General features: G+C 47.9%; 1 protein-coding gene across 3 annotated transcripts in view; it reads left to right on the top strand.

Moving 5' to 3' along the window:
• The first annotated feature begins 4,599 nt into the window (after positions 1-4,599).
• Positions 4,600-24,317, top strand: part of LOC144120761 (uncharacterized) — a 560,558-nt gene continuing 540,840 nt past the window's right edge. The window contains exon 1 of one of the 3 annotated variants that reach the window (XM_077653446.1): positions 4,600-4,830. The gene's annotated coding sequence lies outside the window, so the exon portion shown is untranslated. The remainder of the gene's footprint in view (positions 4,831-24,317) is intronic. The other 2 variants (XM_077653448.1, XM_077653447.1) reach the window with 2 other exon arrangements.

Genomic DNA, 24,317 nt, shown 5'->3' with positions numbered 1-24,317 from the left:
GTATGCACGGCAGAAACACAAAGAAAAAAAAGAGAAAAAAATTCGAGAAAGATTTTAGCAACGTTGTTTCGGTAAACATTTTTATCGTGTGAAAATGCTGTGTGCCCAAGGTTACTTAGTTTTTGTTTTGTCTATCGGCGCCTTGAAGTACGTAAATTCTGCAGCAGTTATTAAATTGGGCCCAATAGGCATTATCTTTGCTTATTGTTTGCAGCATTTCTGAATATATCAACTTAAGCGGATGGGGGGATATAGAACGGTAGTCTTGTAGTCTTTTCAGCATAGGAGGGTATGACCCATAATATATCCTTAGTTCTTCACCCCACGAACTAGTACAGTGGCTCTAATGCTAAACGCAACACAGCTTTAACTTTAAACCTTGCGTTTGGCGCACACTGGTCTTAGTTGCTTGTGTGCCATTAAATACAACACACAGTTTTTTAAGCAAACTTAAGTGCAGTGGCACAGGACCTTGTCGAATCAAACAGGTAAGATATGCTTACGTGTCAACATTTCAGTGCCACGTTTTGCTTTCGACAAGCTACATCCCTTGAATCTGCAATACCCCTGACGCGAGCACATTCAGATCATGGAATCTGATTACTTTCGGCATAGCGATTGCCTACTCTCTGTGAACAATCGAAATTAAAATCCCGCGCCCGGCGTCCAGCCTAAGTCGGTCGGTGGTGCATATACTCGCCAGAAACAAACTCATTGGGCGAGATTAGACAAAGCTATCAGCTAACAATTGTGTTCTGCATCTGAGTTTTTTCGTAGATGCGGCGCTTTCGCTTAGCGTGGAGAGATATGCTCGTAGCATTCGCGTGTGATGAAACCTCTGGACCTTTGGACAGACGGCACTGAAATTCAGAGAAAGATTGCACTAACCTCTTCAAAAGCAAGAACGCTATCTTACACACGCACTTGTATCTCCGCGGAAGTGGCGTCAATGGGACGCTTTGCGTTGACTCAGCGAATCGTAGCGCATATGTTGATATGAATTGTTTTCGGGGTTTTTTTTTTAGTAGAGAGTTTTAGCCATACCGTACAGTACACACAGCAAATAGGCAACTTCTGTACCGTACGGCAAGCGTGGCTAGGTAAACCTGGCAACGGTAGCAACGGCAACGCGTTACCGCATTTGCCGTACGGCTGTCAGGCTACGCTAAGACTGTCTAATATTCTCACGTGATAATCATTTACTTACCCACTAGATATACGCGAAGGCACGGTTCTTCACGGTACACATGGCAAATAGGCAACTTCTATACCGTGCGGCAAGCGTGGTTAGGTAAACCTGGCAACGGTAGCAACGGCAACGCGTTACCGCATTTTCCGTACGGCTGTCCGGCTACGCTAAAACTGTCTAATATTCTCACGTGATAATCATTGACTTACCCAGTAGATATATGCGAAGGCACGGTTCTTCACGGTACACATGAAAAATCGGCAACTTCTATACCGTACGGCAAGCGTGGCTAGGTAAACCTGGCAACGGTAGTAACTGCAACGCGTTACCGCATTTGCCGTACGGCTGTCCGGCTACGCTAAAACTGTCTAATATTCCCACGTGATAACCCTTGACTTACCCACTAGTTACATGCGAAGGCGCGGTTCTTCACGGCTGCAAGCATACGAGGTACTGTTAGATCTTGGAAGCACATGCGTAAGCACCTAATTTCCTTCTTTCTTTTACTTTGTAGCGAAGACATCAGAACAACGAAGCCCACTGTATTTATTCACTGCATCACATGTGCATAGCATTCCTCATTTCTCTTTTGGCGAGGAGTGACGTTATACAGACCGCATTTAATCAGTCTCACATTACGAGTTAAATTTGTACAACGCCGAATGGTCAAGCTATGGGCCAGATGGAGGGAAGCTGTGCATGACTATTCCGTATCAGCGTCAAAATATGCTTGAAAACAGGTTTCTTGTTTCCATTCCTATTCCCGCCTTGCAGAAACACACACTTTGACGGGGTGCCAAATGAGCACGTATAAGGGGTACAAACACTCAGCTGATGCATATGCGATACATGCCGCGGCGAATGACGTCTCTCGGTTTATTCCACGTGTCTATAGATCACATGAGGTCAGTCTGCAAGCGTGCTGACTAATATTCGCGCACTCACAATGAAATACGCGACGGTAGCAGAATGGTCTAATGGCAGTAAGGATATATTAATGGCAGTATAGAAGCCAACTCTGGCCTTCCCGTGCTTCCTCTTAACGGCGATGTTTTTTTTTTTTTTTTTACGCGAGGCTGCCAGAGCGAGCAGTTGCATGCATGCATTCGCGATGGGCGGAGAGCATTTATCGCAGCAAACGTCCACACGCCGCGGAGAACCATTGTTCCAGGACGAAATCGCGATAGCGGCAAGAGCTGCCGCGGAGCGTTTTTGGAATCGAGCGGCCGCACCACCTCAGGAGCCTCTGCCAACGGCGTCGCGACCTTTGAAACTCAGCGCCCAGGAGATAGCCACTCGTCGACCGAGACCCTTCCGGGGTAGTTAGGTACAGCTGGTACAGCGCGGAGGAACCTCCACAACGAGAGGGTAGGGACAACCGTTTGGAGCATAACTATATAAAGGGTGGCACGCCACTGTGTCGTTCGTTCACCTCAACTTTCACGCTGATCACATGCAGGTTCGGTGATGGTGTGGTGTCATGAGTGGTTGATAGCCGGAGCTGTCTTGATGAACCGGGCGAACTAATTTGCGTCGCGCACGGGTCGGAGTGCCGCGATGTCTGCGCACGTGCTGCATGCAAATGAGGCAACGTCCAGAGGCTGGAGTGCCAAAGGCAGTTCGCGCCTCGCTCTCAGCGCGCGCACTCTGGAAAGCCCTCGTGTCGCCGCTATCTCGCCTCGCCGCGGCGCGTCTGTGTCGTAGCGAGATTAAAATACTCCAGGCTCGCAACATTTCAAATAACCCCTTTAGCCCCTATCTCTAGGACACGACGCCTAAGGGAAGAAACGGAAGGACAAAAAAAAAAAAAAGAAGCAGTGTGACGGAGGAGGGCGCGAGTAGTGGGAGACTCCAAGAGGTCTACATAGCTTGTTACGCGCATTCTGTTGGTGTTAACGGGTTAACGGCGTTCCCAGGCTTTCACTTCGCGCCGAGTTTCCGCGAATATGTTGATAACCGCAGCAGGGAGCGAACACGAAAGAAAACAGTTTAAAAAGCGGCGTGCAGATAAGAACGACGGCCTGAAAATGAATGTGCAGCCATATAGAGATTAAGAGGCAGTCGCCGCGAGGTCGATATGTGGAACGTATTCGTGCACGTATCGGCGCGGAAAGCTTGGTCGGCAGTGACCGAAGAAATGACTGAGCGAGTCACGCTTTGAACGTGAACAGTGGAAAGAATGAAAGAAAAAACAATAAATACGGTCAAGAGCTCTTACCCGTGAATGAAGCAGCGTAGAAAAAAAATGTAAAGATATGCAGAGTTGCAGCTGAGCGGAGGAACATGAACAAAGTGACGGCAAAGACAGAATTGCTAGGGGAAAACATGAACCCCCCTACAAAAATTTCTTTAGACAGTCGATAGACTGTCCATACACTTCTGTCTATAAAGTCTGTAGGCTCTCTATAGACAAACCCCAGGGAACAGTCTACAGGCAACAGAAATCCTATAGACTATAGATTTATATAGATTATAGAAAGACTATCTATACAGTCTACAGGCAATACAAATCATATAGACTATAGATTTATATAGATTATAGACTGTCTATAGATTTATGGCCGTACTGTTTTAGTCTATAGACAGTCTATAGACTATGAGTAGGCAAAAGTGATATCTATATGAAGGCAACAGAGTCAATAAGAAGTCTATTGACTGCCTATAGACCATTTTTATAAGGGCCAGTATACGAAATATGACGAATTCTGCACTACAACGAAGCTGAACCTATCACGTGACAGCAGTGCCTGCCGGTAACCTTGCATGTCTAATTTTAATAACCAGCAGCAAGAATGCGAGTCAGGTTGACAGGTACTCAGCTTAGTTTTTCGTTCGAAAGGTATACCCGTATGACATGCGTTGGGAATAGCCATCTAAAACCACTGGTGGTCGTGGAAGCTGTTTGTCACGCAGAAACTTGAGCAGGTATACTAATCTTGGCACTGAGCCTCCGAATGGGAGCACGACCTTCGAACCTGCAGAAATCACGCGCGTTTGCTATCAGCATGCGCATATAATAGGCGTATAAAGGGGGGGTAGGAAATTGCGACAGTTTTTGTTATACGATCCCGCCCTTCAACCTTCCCTCGAGTTGGTAGTCCCAAGTCCGCTACTTCGTTTCCTGCTTTGTTTAAGCGCTTCTCGGCGTGCGCGCGTCCGCACGCAGTGGCTGTTTGTGGACGCAATCCCGCCGGCCCCTCCTCCGTGACGGCGCCGCATATATTCTCCCTTCTCGTCGCTTGCGTGTTTGTCGTTGCCGCGCACTCCATGCTTCCGCCCCGGGCAACCCTTTCCCCGACCGGTGTCGTTTTGCGCCGTTTATCTGTTGAGCGTGGCGACAGCGGAGGCCGATAACGCGACGTCCGGAAAGGGCAGGCCGCTCGCGCCGATGCTCGAAATTTGCGGAAAGTGAGAGTCTCTCGTCCCGCCGACGACGAACGCTCCGCGCTTCCGGGAGCGCCGACTGTCGGTCGCCTCCCCAGGTACACTGCGCGGGCGCTGGACACGCTGCTCAACCTCATCTAAGGCCCGCGCCGCGGCCTTCTCCGCTTCGTCCATCGAGCCCAAGGCTCGACCAACGCCCGGTGTTTACAGCGGTGATCACCTGTGGAGGAGGACGAGGAACAAGCGGTTTCGCAAGCGTGAGTGACTCGTGTATGTGTGTACGCTTTTCGCTGCGTTATCTGCACAGGAAAGTCAGAACGACTCGCGTAAGATGGATGATTGGTAAAGTTGGAGCACCATGTTGAAGATTCGCAGCATCAACATATACGAACACAGCCACGTGTTCTTTTGGCCTTTCTCTACACAGATGGAGGTGTCTTTGTTGTTCGCGCTGTGGATTTTCAATAATAATAATAATTGGTTTGGGGGGAAAGGAAATGGCGCAATATCTGTCTCATCTACCGTTGGACACCTGAACCGCGCCGTAAGGGAAGGGATAAAGGAGGGAGTGAAAGAAGAAAGGAAGAAGGAGGTGCCGTAGTGGAGGGCTCCGGAATAATTTCGACCACCTGGGGATCTTTAACGTGCACTGACATCGCACAGCACACGGGCGCCTTAGCGTTTTCCTCCATAAAAACGCAGCCGCCGTGGTCGGGTTCGAACCCGGGAACTCCGGATCAGTAGACGAGCGCCCTAACACCACTGAGCACCGCGGCGGGTATGTGTATGTGTGTACGCTCGTGTATGGGTGTACGCTTTTCGCTGCGCTATCTGCACAGGCAAGTCAGAACGACTCACGTAAGATGGATGATTAGTAAAGTTGGAGCACCATCTTGAAGATTCGCAGCATCAACATATACGAACACAGCCACGTGTTCTTTTGGCCTTTCTCTACACAGGTGGAGGTGTCTTTGTTGTTCGCGCTGTGGATTTTCAAGAGCGACTCGCAGCTGAGTGCGAGCACAGCACCGAGGCTCCTCGCGTAACAATGCCATGCACAGGTACAGTCTCGGTCAAAAGTCTTAAGGCCACAGCGTTTAGCTGAAGCGAAATGAATGCTCCTAGAATGTTCCGTGTAGCAGATAATTCAAAACTCAAGTCAAGCAGGAAGCTTCTCTACCGCAAGAAGAAACCTTCTGCTAGCATTTCAAGGTCATTCGGTCTTTAATAGTGCCGTAATGGCTCTGTCACGCGGCTGAAGAGAAAAGTATTTGGCCTTAAGACTTCTGACCAAGACTGTACCTCTATTGTACAGTCCGGTGGTCGTCCGTGTCGAAGCCATTGACCGCGTTGATATTTTAGGTCATATTACAAAGTCAATGAAGAAAATTGTGTGATCATCTTACACGTTTCCGTGTGCCCTTCATAAAGGTTTACTGAATGGCAGTGCAAAAGTCTGCAACGTTGTACGTATAGAACGACCATCTTTAAGAAATAATAAATGAGAGGTAAAGTGAAAGCGGCACTGATTTATATGCCAGTTGTTTTCTACGCAAACCACTCTTGCTTTTTTTTTCTTTCCGGAACCGTGAAACAGACGTTCGATCTAAGTCCAACGTCATTAAAGTTTTTCTAAGTGCGACAGCAGTTCGATAACCTCCATCTGGTAGATTTTTTTTTGTTTTTCTCGTTTCCTGGTTTGATTGACTGTTCCTATATCGTTATTAAGGTTCACCTCTGTCCTTTCTGTCGTCTTTTTTTTATTCTTGAAAGGACTCTGCAAGGGGCTCTAATACAGTTGGAGTATGCCCGATATGTTAAAGCACGTTGCTTCACGGATATCCTCCAGCAAGAATTTTTTTAATACGCTTTGTAGAAGCTGAGTTATCTGTTGTCAAAATTTGAATTTCAGCGTCTTCGCGCCTTTCCCTCTCCCCTCGTCACGTTTTGCACGCTGAAAGCTCGGCGCTCCTCCGCCGGCCCCACCGCGGGAATTCCCCGGGGAAGCTTTCTTTCCCAGCCGCAGCAGTGGCCCATAGTGGTTTGAGCATCCGCCTCGTATGCGGGAGGTGCGGGGTTCGATCCCCAGTGCTGCCGGGTACCCACCGGTGATACAATGGGTACAAGCTTTCCCCTGGTCTGGTGATCGGCTTCTTTGGGTTGAAATGCTTGGGAAAAGGGTATTTGACCCCACCTTGTGAAATGAAAACTACCTTGTGCCATGGCGCTCTTTGGCCACAGATGCCCTTGCGCCATAAAAATTCATCATCAGCTTTCTTTCCCGCCGGAGCTACTGGCCGCGACCATGATAGCTTCCTGACGTCTCAAAGAACCTAACCAATAGCCATCTCTTAACTGGCATACGCAGGAGGGTGCGAGCATGAATAAGTCGCCGGAAAGGGCTCGCCAACATTCGCGCGTGACTGTGCGTTCTCTGCAGCGTGTAAACGTGTGTTATTTGGCTCCAGTGTTCTTGACAACACAGTGCAGCGATTGAGCGAGTTGATGTGCTCTCCTCGGAAGGTGTTTCAGAGACGCTTTAAGTACAATGCATGCGTACTTCCTGCGCTTTGCCTTCACGCTGACCTTGCTAGAGTACAAGGAGTTGCTCGAAAACGTTTCAAAGGCTGGTTTGAGCTTGGAGGTTTTTTTCATTCTTTCTTATAACAGCAAATTCTTGTATACTTGACGCGTTTTTACTGGGCTTTAAAGAGCCAGGGAGCGGTCTGAGGCGCAGTGTATATGGCGTGTTGCTCATTTCATTTCATTTCATTTTATTACCTTAAAGACCCCTCGCGGGGTATTACATAAGGGGTGGGATTAGCAGAAAAGGCACAAAAAAATGCCACTAGTGATCATGAACAAAAAATGTTGTTTAGATTGCTTGCAAATGATGAAGGCACCATGGGGTCTATTGGGCTGAGCTGATACCTCTGTAGACACGAGAATGTGCGTATCGCTATCTCTTCCACCAAAATGCGGTCGCCACGGACGGATATCGAACACGGGGAATTTGTGCTCAGCGATAGACTATATGGTGCCACGGAGTCTGCGCAAAAGCGATCCGCAAATTGCTCGTACCAGTAAGGACTGCAACTATAATCCTCAGATACGTTGGAACAAAAGCTTAGCCAGCGCAGCTTACGATATTACGTATGGCGGCGCCGCTGGCAAAGAAGATGGCCGAACTGGTCTATGTGTGAGCGCTAGTGCTGCATCGGCGGTCGCGATGCTCGCGTCACAATTCAAAAGATAGAAAATAACTTTTGAGCTCTGCTTGGTCTTCCCCCACTCGTCTACGCATTTCTGGTCACATTTCCGCCTTCTCCTAAACAACATTATTGGCCGCCGCGGTGGCTCAGTGGTTATGGTGCTCGGCTGCTGGCCCGAAAGACGCGGGTGCGATCCCGGCCGCGGCGGTGGAATTTCGATGGAGGCGGAATTCTAGAGGTTCGTGTACTGTGCGATGTTAGTGCACGTTAAAGAACCCCAGGTGGCCGAAATTTCCGGAGCCCTTCACTACGGCGTCCCGCATAGCCTGAGTCGCTTTGGGACGCTAAACACCCTTAAACCGAAAACCATAAATAGCTTTCTTTGACTTGCTGTCCATTCTCTTATAAAACCACTCTGGAATTGCAAGTTAGTGTGTGAACTCGACGTCTAATTTGCTGCCCGGAAATTGTTAAGCAAGCGGAATAATTTCTAGGAATATCGATGCGTTTTATCTCCTATGCTGACAAAGCTTTCCACGCAGACCGAAATGATGACAAACTGAGGGTTTCATAATTTTTATCGCACCACGCACTGCGCATAAAGTCCGCGGTATTCGTAGCTAGTGCGCAGCAGTAGCGAAACGCCATCACACTTTTACCGGAAGACTGGGATCGCTCTCTCTGTGCTTATCTCAATGAATTCCTTCAGTTTATTTCTCTGTGCTGCTCACGCGAAAAAAGGTTTAAAATAATGAGTACTCAGTTCTGTTCTCAACATAGGCCAGACCTTTTTCCCTAGCATCGACAGGCTTCAGCATTGTTTGCTTTCTGTGTCCTCGTTGTTCTTTTTTTAACGCGATAGTGTTAAGGAGCTGGTGTCGCAAACAATTCGGCGTCGCCATCGACGCGTCTTTGACCGTGAGCAAAAAGTCCACGAAAAATCCCCGGCGAAGAAACCTATATAGGAGGCACGTGGGCCAAGTAGGTCACGTGACCATGCGACGTCATCCCGACCTGCCCAAGTGATAGTGAGCAAGCTGACCGCCGTGGCAGGTGGCAGTTAAATGAATGATTGGTCGCTCGGGAAGAGCAACCTGAGTTGCACAAGCCCCAACAGATGGCAGCACGTGTCATCGCATGGCAGTGACGCATCGCTTAGCCGCTGAACCACTGCACCAGGAGTAGTATGAGGTCTCCCGGGGATCTATGAATATAAAGTAGATAATTACCAGTTCTGCATATATCGGCATTAATTCACTAAAGGTATCGCCTCATACCTTTAAGGCGGGGCTTAAGTGTCCCCTTGAATTTGTCTTTCCTGCATGGTATAATTATTATTGCTGCGCTGTTGATTTCAACTGCTGCGTCTTGACCCGAAGTTTGAAATAACTAAACCGATGTCCAACATTGTTAATGAATGAATGAATGAATGACTGACTGACTGACTGACTGACTGAATGAATGAATGAATGAATGAATGAATGAATGAATGAATGAATGAATGAATGAATGAATGAATGAATGAATGAATGAATGAGCCCAAAAGTACAGCAAATTTCCTGCCATGTCCGCGCCAGTCACCCTTACTGAACGCGGCGCGCACTTTTCTTACACGCAGCTGCTCGCAGCGTTAAAGCGCGGTTGTCACCGCTGTTCGCGCACATAGGGCCGTGTTCTGGGGCGGGGGGGGGGGTAGCCAAGATTTACGGCTCACGCAAAAACTTCCCCATTTCGAGAAAACGCCCGCAAATGCATGCGTGACTGCAGCGACTACTCCCTTACATGGACTTCTGTTCGCTGTTTGCGTTATTTTCTGCGCGTACGTGAGGAGTCAGGCTCACGTTTTTTTCGCCTCGCTAGGCGATGAAAGAACCAAACGCGCTAAAAAAAAAAAAAAGCTCACGCGGAAAACTGCTTCGAGTAAAGACTGCTGTTCTCACCTTTCTACGCAGGCCGCCTAGCGGTAAGGTGCGCAGTTATGTGGTGAAAAGCGTTTTCATCCGCAGTCAGAAGAAATCGTAGTTGGACACGAACTATACGGTGCCGTGCTTCTAAAGGCTTAAATGCGGTGGCTGGCATGCAAGTGCAGCACGTGCTCAGCGCCTGTGGGGTCTCTCTGCCTCTGTGTATATATATATATATATATATATATATATATAGCAGACAAGTTAAAGGAAATGAGGGGCCCGTTTGACAAATTTATGAAGGGAGCGAACAGTCACCGAAACCAAGGTGCATAGGGGAACGTTATTTTTTTTTTTAATGTGTTATGCTTATCAGTGGGATAATAATTCTTAGATTAATAAATTGCTTAAAGAAAATTACTTATAAAGCAGCAGAAGAAACAACCATGCCGCCGGTGGGATCCGAACCCACGACCTCCGAATATCGCGTCCGGTGCTCTTACCAACTGAGCTACGGCGACGGCTGTCCAATCTGCTGCTCTCGTGGGTATTTATGTTTACTGGGTGTAAGCGAGCCTTGAGAGTGTTCACCAGCGCCACCCTCGACCATAGCGGCGGACGTAGCACGTCCTGTAATACCGCGAGCGTGACGTAGAACGTCATCTAACGGTGAGGGCGGAAACTGTGCGAGAGCCCTCTTATGCTACCTATGGCATCAAGACTGCCGGAACCGAGACCCTCGTTAAGCTATTAGCAGACAAGTTAAAGGAAATGAGGGGCCCGTTTGACAAATTTATGAAGGGAGCGAACAGTCACCGAAACCAAGGTGCATAGGGGAACGTTATTTTTTTTTTTAATGTGTTATGCTTATCAGCAAACATAAATACCCACGAGAGCAGCAGATTGGACAGCCGTCGCCGTAGCTCAGTTGGTAAGAGCACCGGACGCGATATTCGGAGGTCGTGGGTTCGGATCCCACCGGCGGCATGGTTGTTTTTTCTACTGCTTTATAAGTAATTTTCTTTAGGCGATTTATTAATCTAAGAATTATTATCCCACTGATAAGCATAACACATTAAAAAAAAAAATAACGTTCCCCTATGCACCTTGGTTTCGGTGACTGTTCGCTCCCTTCATATATATATATATATATATATATATATATATATATATTGCTCCAGCATCTTCTCGTTTTTTGCCTAACGGAGAAGCGGAAATCTTTTCACGAGGTTTTCCGAAAGTCGTGATTTACGAGGCCAATGCGAGCGCTATATTTTCCTTCTCGGGAACAGAAGCGCGTACATTCGTGTTGAAAGCTAAAGTTTTCGCGAGGTGTGGGCAAGAGGGAGAGGAGTAGCGGGCGTCCAAATGTGTCGTAAGCGCTCTTGGTTAGAGGCGTGTTAGCGAGACTGCCAGACAAACAGAAGTAAAAATGAAAACAGGAAAAATTAAGAACTTCCACAGCAAGTGCAGTTAATTTCCCTTGCTTTCAGCTCGTTCATTCTTGTCTCTTTATCGTTAGAACACACCCTTGAAAAAGCCGGAAACATTGGGATATGTATTTACAATTCATTGGCGGGCACTGTGAATTAGAATCACCTACTTTAGCACGGAAGCTCAGTGCATGATCGATTTTATTCAGTTCAATCTACAAAGCACTGTGCTTTGATCTTGCTCTCTTTCGATCTCAGGCCCCCAGTTTAACAATGATATTTTCTACCAGCACAAACACTAAGTTATAAAGCATGTGTAAAACAGATGAAAGAGAGAAATTAAGGTAACTAAAGACTCCGGTAGTAATGTGCAGGTAAACGCTGAACATATTTTTCAAGGGACTCGTAGGATAATAATAATAATAATAATAATAATAATAATAATAATAATAATAATAATAATAATAATAATAATAATAATAATAATAATAATAATAATAATAATAATAATAATAATAACAATAATTTGGGGAAATGAAATGACGCAGTATCTGTCTCATATATCGTTGGACACCTGAACCGCGGTGCCGTAGTGGAGGGCTCCGGAATAATTTCGACCACCGTGCACGTTAAAGATCCCCGGGTGGTGGAAATTATTCCGGAGCCCTCCACTACGGCACCTCTTCTTCCTTTCTTCTTTCACTCCCTCCTTTATCCCTTCCCTTACGGCGCGGTTCAGGTGTCGGAGGATAACTCCATTTAAACTTCTCTTGGTGACAAAAATCGGCTCTATGCATCTTTTCAGCTAAGCTGATGTTTTTCCGGCACTATAAGCACTCATTTATTGCTGTCAAAATTGCATTTGCAATTTTTTTCCCTCCGTTTGGTTTAAACTCCTGTCGTCTAGGCCGAAACGGACTCCGTGCCTTAGGTTTTGAAGTCAATGTGGGTGAAGACTAGCCCAGGGAACGCTTTTTTGTCTTTTTTATATTATAAAGGCTCGTTTTTCGATTAAAGTATAGCGTTTTTGTCGTTAGAATGCGGTAATATACGGACACAGGCCGAGTTCAGTTTCTCCCCCGTTGTCCCTCTTAAGGCATTAAGAGAAAGCATAGTGGACCAGGGCAGTTGAACAAAGCGCGGGTTGATGCGCATTCTGTAGCTGAAGTCTAGGAACGGGAACCTAACAGCATGGGCGAGCGATGCGTACAGACAGGTAGCCGCTTCGCAGCTGTCGGTCGCGTCCTTGCAATCGCACCTGATGTGATTTTTTTTTTCAACGACTGCTTCTGCAGCATTTGCTAATAACACATTCGGGACAAGCAGTTCCTATCGTCGAACCTGCAGCATATCTTCTCGTTGAACATGGTTTAGCTGGTCGGAACGAAAGAAAGCCGGTCGACCGTGCCAAGCACACGTCCAGCACGAGAATGAGTAATCGTCCCCCGCCAAAGACCTGCCTACTTCAAGTTTTTTTTTTTTGAAAGTCACTGCTTGGGCGCCCTGTTTTCACCGTTTTGCGCGGGAAAATGTCGCTTGCAGTGACTTACGCGCGTCACTGTTTGCGGGTGCCAGTTACAGCGACCTTGAGCCAGTTACGACAAGTTGAGGTTTTCCTAGATCCATGATGCTCCTCGTGTTGCGGGTGTAGTTAACTTCGTAAGAAATTCCTACCGTATACCTGCTTAGTGGTACTTTACATATCCCAACAAGAATTTTTTTTTTCTCTGTAGGGCACCTCATTCATCGCCAGCTCATCGTGAGAATTATGACTGAACTACATGGATGGATTCGCAGTGCGTTGAAATAAATATTATAATACAACACTACCTTTACGATAATAATAATAATAATTGGTTTTGGGGGAAAGGAAATGGCGCAGTATCTGTCTCATATATCTTTGGACACCTGAACCGCGCCGTAAGGGAAGGGATAAAGGAGGGAGTGAAAGAAGAAAAGAAGAAAGCGGTGCCGTAGTGGAGGGCTCCGGAATAATTTCGACCAGCTGGGGATCTTCAATGTGCACTGACATCGCACAGCACACGGGCGCCTTAGCGTTTTTCCTCCACAAAAACGCAGCCGCCGCGGTCGGGTTCGAGCCCGGGAACTCCGGATCAGTAGCCCAGCGCCCTAACCACTGAGCCACCGCGGCGGGTAACTACCTTTACGACGGCAGCAGATTTAGTGTCAACGACAATAACCTAGCGCTTCTTGGCCACGTCAGACTATATTAGAAGGTTGACGCTAGACTGTGGGAAAAAAAATATAAACGAAACTGGAAACAAAGAGGGAAGTATACGAAGCACTCGCAGCGCGTGCATGTCGACCGGCGTAGGTGAGAGCGCCGCGCGATCTTTTTCTCTTGTTCCACGTGATGTTTGATCCTCGTCTCGAGAGCGCCGAAAATCACTTTCTGTCATGTCGGCGACGCGTGACTGGCGCATGTACGCGGAGGTGAGTAGGCGTTTATGCGAAGGTCACGTCCTGCACACTCCCCGAAGGACGGCTACTCCCCGCCGCCGCTTCCTGTCGCCGTCAAAGGCTGCACTGCAGCGCAACTCTTTGGCTTTCTTTTCGCCCACTCCTTATGATTTCCTTCACACATTCCAGCGCTGCTCTGCCTGCTTGCTTGCTTGCTAACTTTTGGCGCTCCGCGGAGCGCGCCAAACTTCGCAAACGCGGAGGCCAAACTTACGCCCCTTCCTCCTTCCTTCCCTCCACTCCCCCTCCCTTCTTGTTCTCCCAATTTTTATTTTATTTTCACCACCTCCGTCGTGCGTACGGAAACTCGGGACGCTTTTCCACGAACTGGCTATCAAACTTGACGGATCGCGCATCAACGTCAACCGGGGAACGCTGCGCTTCGTTCCTTCCCTTCGGCGGTGTATATTTTGAGCTTTTATACGTTTGCCTACGCTTGGTTCGCTTCATCCTCCTCCTCCTCCTCCTCCTCGACATTTCGCGTCTAGATTCAATGTTAACTTTCTCGCATCTCTCCTTTCTTTACACCGCTGATGTAAAGCTCCGGCCAGGCAGGCCGCTCGCTCCGCTCTTTGTTATCGCGGTGACGTCTTTTTATCCTGTCTCTATTTATTTTTTTTTAATCCGAGTTTTTCGTTATTATTCCTAGCTCTCCGCCGTCTGTTCTTACGTCCCTCAAGATAGTGCTGAGGAGCTTCTTTGGATGGAGACGAACGCAGCTATAGGCGGCGTTCGTATAGTTTATTTTTTCACTCTTTTTTTTTTCGCGTGTTTTCACGAGTGTCGGCGAAGACGCTCCTTGGTCGCTGGCGCATCAAGCGGCTCAGTTTTTTTTTTCCTTTCCCCGCATACTCTCGCTTTTAACGCGCAAGGTCTGTCGCTGGCGGGGAGTGCACGGCGGTTAACCTTCAAACCGGGCCGGTCGGAAGCTTCGCACAAAGGCTTATGTAAAACTGCGCCTAGGGAAAAGGAAAGAAAAAAAGAAGACGCGAGCGGCGGACAGGTTAAGGACGCGGCGCAGTGCCTCGGCGCGGCAAGGTTGTTCGTCGGATGAGGAGGAAGAGAAAAAGCAGGGCGGATGGGTGTGGAGCGGACGAAAGGCGCGGGAAGTAATGGACAGCGGGATTCCGATTTTTAGGGCTTCCTTCTTCTTTTATTCGCAAAGCCGCCACTGTGACGCGCCTTGCTCTGTTTCCTCTACGATGCTGTGAGGTTGAGGTTGAGGTGTTGAATGCTACAGATGGAGTTAGCCTTGCTTTGTCTGCCGGCAATTGCTCCACCGCAGCGTCCCTTCGATATTAACAATGCCGCATCTACCCCGCTAAGCGCACAATCTCTTATAATAGCACACATTCTCTCCCGCAGCCACCATCTATGCACACAATCAATCCACACAGTTCACATCACAGTCCACTCCAGAAGTCACCATCCATTCACATATTCAGTCACAGTAGAACATAGGCCATTGTAGTGCCACACTCCATACACACATTCACTCACAGTAGGCCATAGTCCGGTCCTGCTGTCACCATTTAAAAACAAGATCGGTGTCCTGCAGAAATGTTAAAAGAAGGCGTGCAGCCTCCCTTCTGCATGTCTGGTTTCCACTCGGGTAGACAATGTCCTGCACTGTGCTGTGACGGGTTCCTGTCTTCTTGAAGGAAGCGAACATCACATGCCTTTCCGCGTTCTACTTTGGGCAGTACATAATATAATGTTCGATATCCCCGCACACATGCTACGATGCTGTGCGCGAGGGCGCAGAGTCGGCGGTCTTTTGCTTGTTTGTGTCGAAATGCATTCTAGGAATAGCGCGCTAGAATTTTGCGGCACCAATTTTGCGTCCGCACAGTCCAAGTACAAATTCGCCTGGATAACAACAAAGAACACCCATGTATCTGTAAGAACACCACGCACTTTATGCATGACCACGTAGTTGGGAGGATAGGAGTCCATACCCTACTTGAATTAGACACCACCGGTGTTGTACTTCCGCGTGCTTTTCGTTTACCTTGATTAATTTGTTTATTTATGTGATTATTATTAGTATTATTGCTTTTTTGCCTCATAAATCTACAGGTGAACAATAATTTATACCTCCTGACTCTTAGCCGATCCCCCAATGTGGGTATGTGCCATCTTTTGTAAGGCCAACAACAACAAGCCGTACAAGATGCAGTTTCTCAGGACAGAATTTATGAGAGACTATGTTAGCTGCCGTAAGGAGATGAAGAGCAAAGGAAAGGCTTAGTAATCCATAACCAATCGCAAGGGTGCGAATGCATTTCTATAACAGCCTCACCTTGAGTTAATCGAGGCCGTATCTGCATTGTGTTTTCTAGTTTTGGTCACGAGAGTCTCTTGAACAGGCGACGAATGCGAAGGTATCAGACAGTGCGAACTGCTCTGGAGGCATTCCTAATAAGGTTTGCAACAACCAAAAAGATAAGACCAACTGCAGGTTGAATCAGCTTAATATTTGATAGGAATGAGATGCATCAGGTAGCTCTTCCCGCAAAACTCCCCGGCGAGAACCTGTGATCGTTACGTCACGCTTCTTCATCAAGGGTGGCTTCAATGATGCGAGATGTGAAACAAGTGCGGGACTCGACTGCTTAGATAAACTGCTTAGCTGTTTGGGCTCTATACTTTTGAAAAAGACTGCACGTGCGGTCCTCCGTCGATTTGCAATTCATTAGAAAGTGTGCCTTCCTCGATTCAATTGTATTTGGGAGATTACCTCCCCTCTCCCCCCTCCTCTTGCTGGAAGTTATGCGCAGCTACCAGATTTCGAGACAGGATCCAACATCGACAGGAGGACAGGCCTGCGCAAGCATTGTTGTGTTCCTGCACAGAATGACGAAAGGTGTACGTTGTAAGAGGACAGCAGTAACCAAGGCCGCCAGTTACGCGTTACACAACTCTAACATCGGCGCCGTCTTTAAGTGAGCACGAAAGCAGGAAGAACATTTACAGCAAAGAAACGGTTCGTTCCATTTTGTGCGACGGTGACGGGAACGACGCAAATATGCAAAAGCGAAAACACGCGAACCTGCTGAAAAGAAAACAGCACACAAGAGTGCACTGCTGCTGAGAACAGACCCTTCTCTCGTCTCGACTCAAGGTCACTGGCACACCCAGTCAGCGCTGGAAACCTCTCGGCTTCGCTCTTCACCGGGACGGCGCGGGTTCAACCCAAAACGGTCCCTCCTGCCACCGCACCCATATTCCCAGGTGTATTCTTTACTCCCTGCATGTCTTAATGCGAGGCTGCCTAAGGGAGCAATAGACAACACCCTTCTAGACCTCATCTTTTCCTTTTTGTATGCTAGAACGTGTGCTTTGTGTGCGTGTCAAAAAAGCACCATCCGCGCGATACGCACATGATAGAGAAAGCCTATTTACGACCCTGGTGTTTCTGTCCTAAACTCTCGCATCAAATGGCGCTTTCCTCGGTTTTTGTTTAGTATAAACAACAGCGCCGTAAAAGTAACGGAAAGTGGCTGTATACAGCAGCAAATAATACAAGCCCTTCTTCCCGCTAGCGACAGGAGCTATCAGCCATAAAACGATCGCGTTCTCGCCAAGGCTGAAACCTTCGCACGCGCCCCTCGTATGAGCGACTATCTCTGCACAGTCCGCGGTGCAAAGGCGTCACAAGACGGCAAATACTTGGACGCGATAGGGAGACGGGCTCGCACTGGAGCTGCTCCTATCCGCTAGCGGTTTTTTTTTTCTGTTTGTTTGTTAAGGAGTTAAACACAATGGAGGTCTTTGGCGCCCATTAGCTTCAGAAACGCGACTTATATTCCCGGTTTCCGTGAACAGACTGAAGGCGAATTCACACAGGTGAGTCACAGAGGTCGCGCGACAGGATTAAGTCAGTTTTGTTACGCTCCCTCCCCGCTTTCGTAGTGCTCCGGAAGCCGTAACTAATTGACCGAAATCGGTCGAGCGACGTTTGCGACTCGCCAGTGTGAATCCGCCTTAACACCTCATTCTGTCAGCTGTGTAGGCTAATGGAAGACCGACGCACCGAGGACGCCTTGAGCAATATGGTAATGCCTCGTGTGCACACTCAGAGTAATGGTTCTTATGGAAATACTTTAAACGAAAAGTATGTAGTACTTGTACCCTGTCAGTACTCACACATATATACGGGGCAGAAGCTTGGAGGATAACGAAAAAGGTTCGAAACTAACTGACAGGAAAGCGGGCTGGGGAAAAGAAAGTGGATTTAACACCGTTGAAGGACTGGAATTAAACCACATTAAACTCGAGTTAATTATATTTTGACCGAAAATTAAGATGAAAAAATGAACTTGTACGGGACGTGAAATGCGGTGGAAACACAGCCGGTGCTACGTTTGGGCACTAGAGAGAATTTCAGCTGAGGGTAAACATAGCGGGGGCGGCAGAGGGTCTGGTCAGAAGATGGGATTCGGGATGGTCAAATGTTTAGGAGAGTTCCCCATTATTCCTTTTTAGGCCTTATTATGAGATTAGGGAGTTTCGTAAAATAGAGAGTGACACAGCTGGCGATGGGCGGGGATACTTGGAGAGCTTTTGAAGAGGCCTTTATCCGACAATGGACGCGACTGCGCCTTTTGGCGGTAATATGGTTGATAGCGCATGGCTTTAATTCGTGGTAACTGAAGACTTCGCGTTCGAGTTCATCACACTATGTAAGACACGAAGAGGAGGAATTTAACGAAGGGAAAGGAAGGCCTGTATACTTCAGTATAGGCGTTTTGAAAAACCCCGTGTTCGCGATGTTTGTCCTGCATGGTGGGTATAGCTCAGAGAGGGAGCTGGAGACAATTAGACATCCTTTAATGAGCACCGCAGAGGTTAGCGTGGAGGGTACTTAAAGTGCGCCTAGTATTGTTAGTGAAAAAGAGCGTTTTGCTGTAACTTAAAACTTATTGCAAATGCGACCACTACATGGTGGTGTAAGTTTGCACCACCTTGTAGTGGAGGCATTACAATGCGGGGGTCGCTTGATATCTTCATATCCCACGAAGAAGGTTGTTGGAACAAAAGAAAACAAATAAAAAGAAATTGATGGAAATAAATAAACAAACAAAAAAGGAAGGAAGGAAGGAAGGAAGGAAGGAAGGAAGGAAGGAAGGAAGGAAGGAAGGAAATGAAGAAATGAAGAAAGGAAGAAAGGAAAAAGAAAGAAAGAAAGAAAAAGGAAAGAAAGAAAGAAAGAAGGAAGAAGGAAGGAAGGAAGGAAGGAAAGAAGGAACGAAGGAAGGAAGGAAGGATAAGGAAGGAAGGAAGGAAGGAAGGAAGGAAGGAAGGAAGGAAGGAAGGAAGGAAGGAAGGAAGGAAAAAGAAAGAAAGAAAGAAAGAAAGAAAAAGGAAAGAAAGAAATAAAGAAAGAAGAAAGAAGGAAGGAAGGAAGGAAGGAAGGAAAAAGAAAGAAAGAAAAAGGAAAGAAAGAAATAAAGAAAGAAGAAAGAAGGAAGGAAGGAAGGAAGGAAGGAAGGAAGGAAGGAAGGAAGGAAGGAAATGAAGAAATGAAGAAAGGAAAAAGAAAGAAAGAAAGAAAGAAAGAAAAAGGAAAAAAGAAATAAAGAAAGAAGAAAGAAGGAAGGAAGGAAAGAAGGAAGGAAGGAAGGAAGGAAGGAAGGAAGGAAGGATAAGGAAGGAAGGAAGGAAGGAAACAGAAAGAAAGAAAGAAAGAAAGAAAGAAAGAAAGAAAGAAAGAAAGAAAGAAAGAAAGAAAGAAAGAAAGAAAGAAAAAGGGAAGGAAGGAAGGAAGGAAGGATAAGGAAGGAAGGAAGGAAGGAAACAGAAAGAAAGAAAGAAAGAAAGAAAGAAAGAAAGAAAGAAAGAAAGAAAGAAAGAAAGGAAGGAAAAGGAAAGAAAGAAAGGGAAGGAAAGAAATGGTCCGCATCGCAATGCGGCTCTGAGCCAGCAATAAAATGTCGGCGGTGAGCGACGCCTTTTGGCTCGCTGCTGCGGCTCGCTAATTGCGCCTCTTTCCGAATTAAGGCGCTGTCGTCCTCATCATCGCAGCGCGCAACGTGCGTGGGACACGACTGGCTCGGCAAAAACGGAGCCCAGCTGCCCGCGCCTCTGTCTTCATGAGCGAGAAAGGCCGCACCCTTGAGGCCTTGTTTACAGAAGAGCGAGACGAGCCTTACGCAGCTAGAGGGCAAAGAATAAAAAAAAAGTGCATAGTGTAGCGGTCGCCTTCTTGCGGAAGAGCGGAAGGGCTGCCCCATCCGTGAGAGAAATTCCAAGCCCCATCTTCTCAGTCCGAGGTTGGCCTGATTGCAAACAGGAAACAGCGGGTGGGCAACAAAGCACGCGGACACCATCGCGTTTGTCCCGAAACCGGAAGGAGCAGACCGCGCATGCTCGGTACAGGCAAGGACGTGCGCGCATTCATAATTTTATTAACCCCTGTCTTGATTGCGCGCGCTCTTGCTGAAGAAAACACCCGTGCGAAGGAAACGCGTCAAAGGTATACATGGAGAGAGAGAGAGAGACTTATTTTGCGTCCCAGGGTGGGTTGAGGCTGCACTGAGGCTTCAAATTAAAGCGGCGCTGTTCCCATACTGCGTTGCGCTCGTAAAAACTGGGCTGCCAGAATAAGTCTCAACTACCGGGGAAGTCGTCCGCTCTTGGCCTCCATCATTCCATTACCGCAACGTGCAAGGCCACGTAGTCGACGGGGGCAACACGTTGTAGCCCGCTGAGAAGCCGCGTTTTGCGAATCTTGAAGGAACACCGACAGGAGTGGGAAGAAGAGGGTAACAGGGCCGGCAACCCGGTTTGAAAAAGGAAGGAGGGGGGAGGTGAAAGGGAAGCGGGAGACGGCAGGAACTCAGATCCGTCATAAATTTCGAGCCTGCTAATATCGCGCGCGCTCTCTCCAAGGTCGTCTCACAGCCTGGTGTGGCCCGCGGTCGCGGCCCATTTCTCAAAGCGAGGAGAGCTGCTGCTGTTGCTTCTGCTGCGCTTTGGTGCAGAGGCTCTTTGGCCTCCTCCGTTTTCTGGCGACCTCTGTGATTTTGTTTCTTCTCTCGAGTTTACAGGGGGAGCCGTCAGTGCAGTGAACTCGGGTTCCCGCGAGGCGTGGTTTTGTGGATACACGAACCGCTTCCGTTTCCCGGGACGCGTGAGTCGTTAATCAGCGGCCTCGTTGAACGAGCGCCTTGCGCGGTGTCCCGATATATTCGCCCAGTGGGTCCTCCGCTTTCACTTTGCCAGACGAGATGAGAAATTCAGGCCGGAGACGGCACCCTATATAGCGTTGCTGCTTCCAATTCCATGGCTCTAGCAAAATATGAACAAGTGGCTGTTCACGCATAGAACGCTGTCTTACTGGAACTGCAGAAAGAGTCCTCAGTGATAAGCCCAGTGGTTCAAAACATACACGTTGTTCACTGAACAGTATACACCTAACAAGTACAGTCGTAGGCGATACGACGGGGAACAAAATTTAATAATTAATTTATTGATTACTCCGTAGTTATGTGATAAGCACAGTTCGTTATATTTCTAAATAGTTTTCCCCTCGACGTATAATACCCAAATATCATTCTCAAGTTTACTGGAGAACTAATCAGAAAATTTGCAGTTTTGTGCAAAAAGGTTGTTTCCTTTAATAGTGCTCGCGATTGTACATGCCCGCAAGTACTTGGAATGGGTATGGTGTGGTCTGCAGGTCCAGTAGAATGTTACACGAGATACCAAGGGAGGCAAACAGTAATCTAAAGAAAGACGATTAAGGTCCAGTAAGATGGAATAACGAATATAAAGTCTGCCGGAACGACGCTAGTGTAGCTGGCGAGAAACAGGAGAAAGTGGAGGCCGATCGAGAGATCATTCCGAACTTAAATGGAGCACATGATGACGTAGTCTATCGCATGATCCGTATCATGATGAAAAAGATGCGGAGAGCTGCTTTTATGGAAAACTAGAAGCGCTCATCTCGAACTGGTGGCTTCCTCCTATCGCCTGTGGCTGCGGAAAGGGCGCAGTTACTTTTATTTCCTTATCTTTCGCCCACCCTAATGAATGTCGCCTGTGCGACGTTTAGGGGCGACGTTTAGGAGCAACACAAGCGCTCTCTCACACATGGTCACATCATAGTTAACTGGACGTCACGCCAAAGACTCCTGACCATTAACGAAGGACAAGCAGAACTATCCTGTGCCTGCTGTTCCGACAGCCTTACCGGCCGCCGTGTTAGCGATTGTCTCGCTGGCTGTCGTGATTGGTCAGTGCACGAGGGCCGGACAGTCACAAACTAGGCTCGCACCAACCAAGAGTTTCGCGGTCTTGCCCCCTGATTCGAGGCGCTCTCTTGTGGCTCATGCCTATGGCTAGCTTCCAGGACAGGGCTGTAACTGGCTGAGTAAAGCCCTCAGGCAAGCAGAAACCAGTTCGTGTGGAAAGTTCATAACGGATTCACACAGTTTACCGGCCGGAGGCGAGCTGTCTTATCATGATCCAAACCAAAGCAGCAGAGGTGCGACCGTCGTCTGCTGGTTCCTGTTTGAGGCCACGAACCGTACCGCATGCAGATGCAGATGAGTTTATTCAGGAAAGAGCGCAAACAGTCTTTCGCATTGCAAAGTGCCTTGTCGATGTAAGAGAGGTCACATGGTTAACTCAGATCGTCCAAGGACAACATTGATACATTGCTATATCGCAGAGAGACCAGAGAGAAGACATGCCTTGACATGCCGCTGCTAGAGCTGTACAGAAGGCTTGTATCGCACCGAGCATGCTTTGCCTGCAGCATCCTGTGTGCAACGGGTCACTAGAAATAAATCGCTTTCCTATGCACTATCCTCAACTGTTGTCCACATAATACATTGCATATATCGGTGGTCTAAGGTTTGCAGATCTCAAAATATTGGTTCTTTAGGTAAGGTAAGGTAAGGTAAGGTAAGGTAAGTTAATGTAAGTTAATGTAAAATAAATTTGTTAAGGCTAGATAAGGTCAGCCTAGGTTAGGTTTGGTTAGATTAATTTAGGTTAGGAGGAGGAGGAGGAGGAGGAGGAGGAGGAGGACTTTAATGGAACAGGAAAGGTCTAGTTTAGGTTAGGTTACGCTATGCTATTTGAGGGTAGTGTAGAGTAAGGCAGGGGAGGGGAGGTAGGTTAAGTCAGGTCAGGTTATATCTTATAAGTAAACTGATGGCGTGGGAAATGTCTAGGACTGCGAGCCCTGAACTGCACAGTCTAGGAAGATATGTAAGTAGCGAAGGCAGGGAAGGAGAAAGAAGTGCCACTGCGTAATGTGCCACGTCACTGAGGCAACATCAACAACAACGACCTCGTATACAGTCTAGGACGTGCGCCTGATACAGCGATTCTCTTGCATTCGCACCCTGGTGCGTTACTGCTTTGACACTTATTGGGGCACAGTCGCGAATGCCCCGAGAACAGAAGCTCTCAAAGCGCGAGTGACAAGTCGGGCGACATGCTGTTGCACGGACGTCGCCTAAAGTATCCGCAAGCCGTAATTATAGAAGCTTTCGAAGCAGCAGGAGCTTGCATCCTGCCGATGCTCAGAGCAGCCTTACGTTTTAACGCATCGCTTCACTTCTGGGGAGCCACTCGCTGGCGGACACGCGTAGTGCAGCGTTTGTTCGCGGAGTATTATGGGAGGCGTACTTCGGCACGAATTCTCAGGCCTCAGGTGGGCGTGTTTTAAAGTGGGCGTATTAGAAGAAAAAAAAAATCAAGCGAGAGAGAAAATTAAGCGCGCTCCAGTCAGCTGCAGTGGCTATTCCTATATTTACTAACGTGTAGTACGTGCTGCAGAAAGCTGACTTGCAAAAAGTGAGGAACCGAAAGAAAGATGAAAAAGTGCGCGCGCGCTCTGCGTCCACCGCCTTTACGCTTGAATGGGGAAAGCGATCAGGCACAGCGGCTGCTGCTATACTTCTCTAATTATGCGGCGTGCTCCGCAGACCTAATTATCATATATTTAAATAAGAATACGGCGCAGTTGGCGGTCGGGTATTTTTCGTTTATTTTTATTTCTCGCTCGATTTTTCCTTTCAGTCAGGAGACATTAGCACAAGCGCGAGTGGTATGCGAGGAACACTGCCCCCGAGGGCGGCAGAGGCAATTTCGCACCGGGAATTTCGCGGCTTGCTTTTGAGCAAAAAGTGTCGGGCGAAGTTTCGTGTGCAGCGTCTAAGCAGCGGCTCTTGTCGTGGCCTCCGTGTGTTCGGCACTTTCCAGATGCCCAGAATAGCGCATGCGCTTCGGTTTTCAGGAAGGAAGTAATAATCGCTTGTGCGCTAGGAAGTACACGGTGCGTCGGGGACAGGTGCCACTTCGCACTGCGACGGGACAACGAGCGAGATACGAAGTTTCCCCCGAGGTGCGTAAGCCTAAGTGGGGGCTTGCCAGAAAAACGATGCCAGCTTAGTTTAAAACGTGCGCTTTCTCCACTGTGCCACGCGGCAGGATTGTGGGTAACGTAATGGAGAGCCACTCAAGAAAGCTGGTTTGTATCAAACGCGGTAGAAAGAGCATCAGTGTCAATCTTTTCCATTCTTGCTTTTGTGTTGGCGTAATAATAATAATAATAATAATAATTGGTTTGGGGGGGGAATGGCGCAGTATCTGTCTCATATATCGTTGGACACCTGAACCGCGCCATAAGGGAAGGGATAAAGGAGGGAGTGAAAGAATAAAGGAAGAAAGAGGTGCCGTAGTGGAGGGCTCCGGA

Source organism: Amblyomma americanum, chromosome 2 (assembly GCF_052857255.1).
Source record: "Amblyomma americanum isolate KBUSLIRL-KWMA chromosome 2, ASM5285725v1, whole genome shotgun sequence".
Taxonomy (NCBI): Eukaryota; Metazoa; Arthropoda; class Arachnida; order Ixodida; family Ixodidae; genus Amblyomma; species Amblyomma americanum.
This window is presented reverse-complemented; position numbering and strand designations above follow the sequence as displayed.